Below are 7,142 nucleotides of genomic sequence, written 5' to 3'. Positions count from 1 at the left end.
AAACACTTACTTACTGTTCTTCTCAATTGTTGGCCATGACCAAGAAAACCTGTGTGAAACCAAACCATTAGAGAATAATTTCTGAGGCCTGAAATCTCACTAAGACTGTAAAAATAAATATTTCTCTGAACACTAGATTCTGCCTCCTATATCCTATGTCATTCCTCAGTTCAAAACCTGTAATGACTCCTTTTTCATTCAAATTAAAAAAACAAACTTTAAAATAACCTAAGGATCCTATACTATTTGCCCCCCTCCCTTATCTCTAAGCCCTTCTCTCCTACAACCTTCCCCTCATTTTTTTCTGCTCCAGGCTCCTTAGCATCCTTCTACCCCTGAAACATGCCAGGTACTTACTTCCTGACATAGGAACTTTTGGGGGCTCTCTTCTGCCTGAATTCCCTTCTCCGCCCCAGATGATCTGTGTTGTTAACTCCCTACCTCCTCCAAAGCTTTGTTCAAATCTTACCTTCTTGATGAGGCTTTCAGATTAGGTCAGATGAAAAGCAGACAACAACATGGAACAAGACATATAAGAGATTCACTGGTGGAAACGCCTACAAGAACAGATGAGCTAGTGAGCAAGAGGAGAATAAAAAGCCTTCTGGTGCATGCAGATCTGACATCTGTGAAAAAGACAGGGAAGGAAGGAGGATGAGGTAGGATGAGCCTCATATTGCAGTGCAGCTCCGAGAAGGTCTTGGCCAGGGCAAAGGGAACCCCAGAGAAAAGACTTCCCTCTAGAGGTGTCCCATGTTAGGCAAAAATGCTAACTTCATGAACCCCACCAGGTGCAGTCATTGGCTAGGGGCTGCTGAGAGAGTGGCTTTGGGCTAAGCGCCTTAGCAGCTCCAGTGGGGTAGCAGCTGAAGGTTGTCAGCCACTTAACATTCCTCAGAGCAGGTTATATTGAAAGGAGAGCTGAATGGCACAACCCTGTGGCCCCAAGAGCCCTGCCTACCTACCCTGTATAATAAATACTGCTGATCACCAGCTCACCATCCCCAATGCTTTTTACCCTAGTCTACTTTTACTTTGTTCCATAACCCTTTTTACTCCATCACAATGAGAGAAATGTAATCTTCTTAATTTACAATGAGTAAACCAAGGTTTAGTAAACTTAGAACATGTATCTATTCTAGGGTTCCCAAGGGTTTCATCCTTTGACTTTACTCATATGACTTCAATTGTCACTTATATGTTATTAATCGTGATTGGGATGATGATGCCACAATGATAACATTATTGATCAGTTATTATATATCAAACATTGTACTAAGTGATTTGCCTGTATTATTTAATCCCCTCAACGACCTTTGAGATTATTATTATTCCTTTAATTTCTAAAGCTAAGGATACTGAGGTTTAGGGAGAGTACACACAGCTTATAAGGGACAGAATCAGAAGTCATGACTTAGTCTGACTGCAGAGCCTGATTGACCTCTTCTCTGCCAGATTGATTTTTAAATTTTCATTGCTGGCTGCCTTCTATTACGTCCAGTTCAGATTTGTCTCCTAGCTCCAGACACACATATCTGACAGGTGACTTGACACTTCCACATAGATAGATGTCCCACAGATAGCTCAAAATGGACTTCTCCAAAACTGATCCCATCCCTTCCCCATATCTGCTCGTTTTTGTTTCCCTAACCACTTATATAGCTCTACCACTCATCCACTAATTCTCCCAGATAAAAAATCTGAGTGTTTGTCTGTATTCTGCCTCACTTTCCTGATTTCTGTACCCATTCCCATTGATGCTCATTATCAACCTCTTTCCCACCTGTCTGTCTTCTCTACCCACATCTCCACTGCCTTTGCTCAAGCCATTATATTCTTATCTGGATTACTGCCGACAGTGTCCTAACTCTTCTTTACCCCACCAGTCTTGCCTTGTCCTTTCTTCCACTCTTTCGGTAACTCCAGACCGATCTTTCTGGAAAGAAAAAAAGAATCCACTGTGTCATTCCCATGCTTAAAATGTTTCATTGCCCCTCTTTCACTGAGGACCCACCAACATGGTCCACATTTGCACCAAAACCGTGAAGAAGGCGGCCCGGGTCATCATAGAAAGGTACTACACACGCTTGGGCAACGACTTCCACACGAACAAGCGTGTGTGCGAGGAGATCGCCATTATGCCTAGCAAGAAGCTCCGCAACAAGATAGCAGGCTATGTCACACATCTAATGAAGCGGATTCAGAGAGGCCCAGTAAAAGGTATCTCCATCAAGCTGCAGAAGGAGGAGAGAGAAAGGAGAGACAATTTGTTTCTGAGGTCTCAGCCCTGGATCAGGAGATCATTGAAGTAGATCCTGACACTAAGGAAATGCTGAAGCTTTTGGATTTTGGCAGTCTGTCCAACCTGCAGGTCACTCAGCCTACAGTTGGGATGAATTTCAAAACGCCTTGGGGACCTGTTTGAAACAATGCTGTATTATTTTCAATAAACCTGGGACAACAACAACAACAATGAAAATGTTTCATTGCCTTTTCCAGTGCCTTTGAGGGGTCCATGAGCTATGCTAGCATACCTGTCTAATCTCATTTCCTCTAGAAACCCACTTCCAAGCTGTAGGGGACTTCTAGCACCTCTGAATGCCCCATGTTCCTCATCTTCCTCAAATCATTCATGCTATTCCCTTCTGCCCTTTACCCTTTTTTTGCATTACTACCGTCCTCAGATCCTCAGCACAGATGCCACCTCCACCAGGGACGTGTCACTTGCTTTCCAAATCTGGGTTAAGTGTCCCTTCTTACATATTCTCGTGGCAACCTCATAGAATGAATATGAATGATATTATAATTGTACATCCTATCAGAGCAGGGGCAGCAAATTTTTTCCGTAAATGGCCAGGTAGTATATATTTTAGGTTTTGCAGACCTCGTGGTCTCTGTCATAACTACTTAACTCTACCATTGATAGTACAAAAGCGGCCACAGAATATGATAATAAAGAAGCATGGCTGTGTTCCAGGTGAACTTATTTATGGCCATTGAAATTTGAATTTCATATAATTTTCATGTGTCACAAAATATTTTTTAAAAATTTCAACCATGTAAAACTGTAAATGCCATTCTTAGCTTGAAGGCTGTACAAAAACAGGTGGGTAGGCCAAATACAGTGTATGGGCTGCCATTGGCCGATCCTTGCACTATTGGATGAGTTTCTCATAGCTTAGGGCAGTGTCTCATCTGACTTTAAATTCACAGTGCTTAGTACAGTATCCAGTTTATATTAGGTGCTTAAGAAACACTTGTTGAATAAGTAAAACTTGCATAGCTAGTAGTAAATGAAACTGTCAGGATTCAAACCTGAGTCAATTTGAGCTGGCAGTGTGATGTCCCACTGCCCATTTTGTGGTTGATGCTGTATGTGATATAGTATACTTAGAGCATGATATTCGAGAGATCCAAAAAGTAATTCTAGAAGCACCTTGGTATTACTTGAACTCTATCATTACCATTATTAGTTGCTACTTGGCTTACCATACCATGTACCCTTCCTATCACCCCCATTTAACTTGACCTTATTTACTACATTTCCAGGTATTTAAAATACTCCAGATTTGGCCAACTTAATTTTTTTTTAATAAAGCTTTTTCAAACTGTTTTCAGCTTTGGAATCAGAAAGTCCAAACTTTGTAAATTACATAAACGCTTAGAGCATCATCACCTTCAAAAGGTTGCCAATTAGAAGAAATCTTAAGCGTTGTCAGGAAATTCCTTCTCTTTCTATATAGTCTTAAGTGTAGATGACTGCTTTCTTCCGTTTTTAAGTTAGAACATAGAACCCCCATACATGGGCATTGTGAGGTCCTTGTGACCTCACCTTTCAAATAGATATGGTTACCTGGGAAACTAAATTAATTACATATGGAACTAAGGCTATGTTCAGAGGCTAAGCTCAGGTGGCAACAGGATGGGTCAGATCAAGGAAGGCCGAGACTCCAGGCCAACCCTCACAACTCGTGAAGGCCAGGGACCCAATCACATGAACAAAGTTAGGAGTTAGTCACCTAAGGCATGGGCACTTGGGGACAGGACAAGAAAGTAAAATGCAACCAGAAGCCCATTTCATTAAAAAAAAGAGATTTATGATAAGTAAGTCCAACTGTTGGTGGAATTATGCAGTCAGTTAATACTTAGTTATTTGAGAACTTGACTATAAGGCAGTCACAGGAGAAAAAGGCAGAACCAGTTAAAAGAGAACAGCAAATCAGAGTATCAAAAGGTAAAAAGCATAGGGAGGTGAAGAGAGCTTTGGAATTGGAAGGCATGATTTCTAACTAGCTGTAAATGACTAGTAAGTCATTTAAATTTTCTCAATAAACCTATTAATCCATTAGATGATTAAATGGAATTCAGTTCTCACTGAATGTTGAGTTGAATACTCATATCTCTAAAGTCCCTTCTAGCTTTAACATTTAGGAATTAAAAACTGTTTTAGAATTGAAATCACAAATTGTCCTAGTCTCAGACAAGTTTGGTACCTAAGCAGGAAGTGAGGATGTATTTACAATTCAAATGTAGTGGTTTTATAGGGGTACCAAGTCAAGCAGGTCATCACATGGTGTGACTGTTTCTGACTTTACTCTCTCCTATCCTTGCATCATAGCTTCACTCTCTCCTTGTTATGCAGCTGTGATATGACAACTTCTTTCACTACTCTTACAAGCTGTACTGCTTCAGCACTGGCCAAAACTTCCTAAACTTCCACCAAACATTTTCATCACATTGAGAATATAAGAAACAGTTTGAAACAAAATTTTCAATGTGGTTTTACAAACCTGACCAGTGTTGAAGCTGGATGTAGGCAGGTTATCACACCTTAAAATATTTTTTTCTTTTTCTTGGGACAGGTCTCACACTCTGTTCTCCAGGCTGGAATGCAGTGGTGTGATCATAGCTCACTGCCTCCTGGCCTCAAGCAATCCTCCCCACTTGGCATCCCAAAGTGCTGAGATGACAGGTGTGAGCCACCACACCTTGCCACATGCCTTAAAAACTTCTAAGAGTGGGAAAAAGGGATCATAAATCTTTACGGCTAAAATGACTTAAAATTCCTGCACAATTCATGTAGCATCTCAGGAGTAGCAACATCTCCATGTACGTTTTTACATAGGCAATTCATCAGTAAAGGTATTTGTCAAGTAGGTTTCTTGTGGCCGAGATTCTGGACACGTTAAAAAACAACAGCACAAGGCTGGTTTTTACTTTGTAAGTTTGAGCAAAGTGGTAGCTACACCAAACCTGGCTGTGGCTGAATGGCTTTCTATTTAGCAGTGAGAAATGATGGGAAACCAGCTAAATGCTCCTGATTTTAGGGTGAGATTAGAGAAGTAAGCTCCATATATTGTATACGTTGCCTTTATTTCTGAACGGTTTCTCACAGGATAGTGAGCTATAAACGCTGAGTGCTTTTACATGCAGAGATCCTGTTTGGGGCTGGGATCAGTCATCCTAGTTCACAAACAAGGAATATGAGGATGAACGAGTGTATAGAACGCTAGCAACCGCGATGTCAATGGAAACCCCACTTCCCACACTTTTCCTTTGGGACATCAACCCGCACTCCCCCACCCCTCAGTGTTACACGTTGCCAAGCTGCTTTGGGCGATCCTTCCTCTATAGTGTCTCGCACGGGTACGTCATCAAATGTGCGTGTACACGTGCCAGATTCGCGTTTAAACAGTAATTTCCTCTAGGTCCAGATCGTGTATTTTCCTGTAAGTAACGGTAGTGCCGTGCCTGAACTATTCCTTATTTAAGTAATACGTAATGAATGAAGAGCTGAAACTGCAACCTGTTGATGGAAGAATGAATGAACGCGCTCCCCTCCTTCCTACAGGGCTGCGCGGAGAAAATACGGTTCTGATTTAGCCACGACGTTCAAGTGTTTGACCTGTAGGGGGAGGGGAAAGGAAAGACGGGAAAAAGAAAACGAAAAAACAAAAAAAAACGGAAAAAGGCAAAAAGCGAAAAGGAGGAGGTCGCTCGGCAGCTCGCTGGCCCGGCGCGGTAGCCCCGCCCCTCCCCGCCGCGGCCGGCGGCTGTGCGCGTGCGCAAGCGGGAGCGCGGCGGCGGGTCCCAGCCTGGCGCCGGGGGCGCGCGGCCGGGAGAAGGTTTGACGTGGCAGTTCACAGCCCAGCTGCAACTCCGAGCGTGAGACCAGGCTGAGGGGACGCCGGCCAGGGAAGAGGCGCGGCGAGAGGAACGGCCGCAGCGGGAGGCGGCTCACCGGCACTAGGCGCAGAGCCGCCAGCGCTCGGAAGCCCGCGGGGTGCGGGAGTGGGAGCAGGTAAAGCCTCGCACCCGCCGACGCGCTCAGGCGGGACAGCCCCTGCCCAGGCACCGCGGAGCGGGGTGCGGCGCCCGGCCCGGGGACGCGGCGGGAGGCCGGGTGTTCACCTGAGGCTGGGGCGGCGGGAGGACACCCCATTCTTTGTTCCTTTAGCCTTTCAGTGCAGTTTAATAGTGGGGCGGGCGGGATAGGGGAGAAGGAGGTGGGCGTGGGCATGTTTTACCCGCCCCCACCTTTTGCCTTGGGATGCTGGAACCGCCTAGTTAGGATCCTCAGTGGCCACCATTCCAGTGTCATTGCCAGTGGTTTTCTCGTCTCCGTATCAACTTAATTTCCTTTTTCGAAGGAAGGGACTGTTGGAAATATTCATGATAAAAATGGCAACTATATCTTGTAGCTTCGGGACATCCGAATAGTGAAACTGACCTGGCTATATCCGAACTTGTTCCAGGGTTAGAAGCGCACCTTGGCTGGAGTTGCTGGGTGACAGTGGGCCAGGGGGCCGTTCTGGGGTTGGGGCTCCCCAGATTTTGATCTTAGGCCTGCTCACGCCAAGTGGCTTTCTGCCATGTCGCCGCTTGAAGCTGAGTCAGGTTTCTTTAACTTGGTGCTGTGTGAGGAAGTTTGACGTGGCAAACTGGGTTGCTTGAGGAAGCTGATTCCTCTCAGGACCAGTTTAGAGGGACCTGGCTGCTTCCTATTCTTTGGAGTGACCATCTTTGCCTCTCTTTTCTGTCACTCAGCAACAGGCTGCTGCTTAGGTGGGTTCGTGCCGACTTCCTAAATGCTCTTGGTTGGATGAGCTTGACCAAAGCTCAGGCTGCCACGTCTCTCTCTG

The 7,142-nt window shown here is 44.7% G+C and overlaps 1 protein-coding gene and 1 pseudogene across 1 annotated transcript in view; both read left to right on the top strand.

The window, feature by feature from the left end:
* Positions 1-2,018: 2,018 nt before the first annotated feature.
* On the top strand, positions 2,019-2,464 carry LOC108290799 (annotated as a pseudogene).
* Positions 2,465-6,072: 3,608 nt separating this feature from the next.
* SEC24D (SEC24 homolog D, COPII coat complex component) overlaps positions 6,073-7,142 on the top strand; it is a 101,054-nt gene continuing 99,984 nt past the window's right edge. Inside the window, exon 1 of the mRNA XM_017510748.2 lies at positions 6,073-6,301. The gene's annotated coding sequence lies outside the window, so the exon portion shown is untranslated. The remainder of the gene's footprint in view (positions 6,302-7,142) is intronic.

This window comes from Cebus imitator, unplaced genomic scaffold (genome assembly GCF_001604975.1).
Source record: "Cebus imitator isolate Cc_AM_T3 unplaced genomic scaffold, Cebus_imitator-1.0 Scaffold17, whole genome shotgun sequence".
Taxonomy (NCBI): Eukaryota; Metazoa; Chordata; class Mammalia; order Primates; family Cebidae; genus Cebus; species Cebus imitator.
Note: the sequence above shows the minus strand (reverse complement) of the source record. Positions and strands in the feature narration are given on the sequence as shown.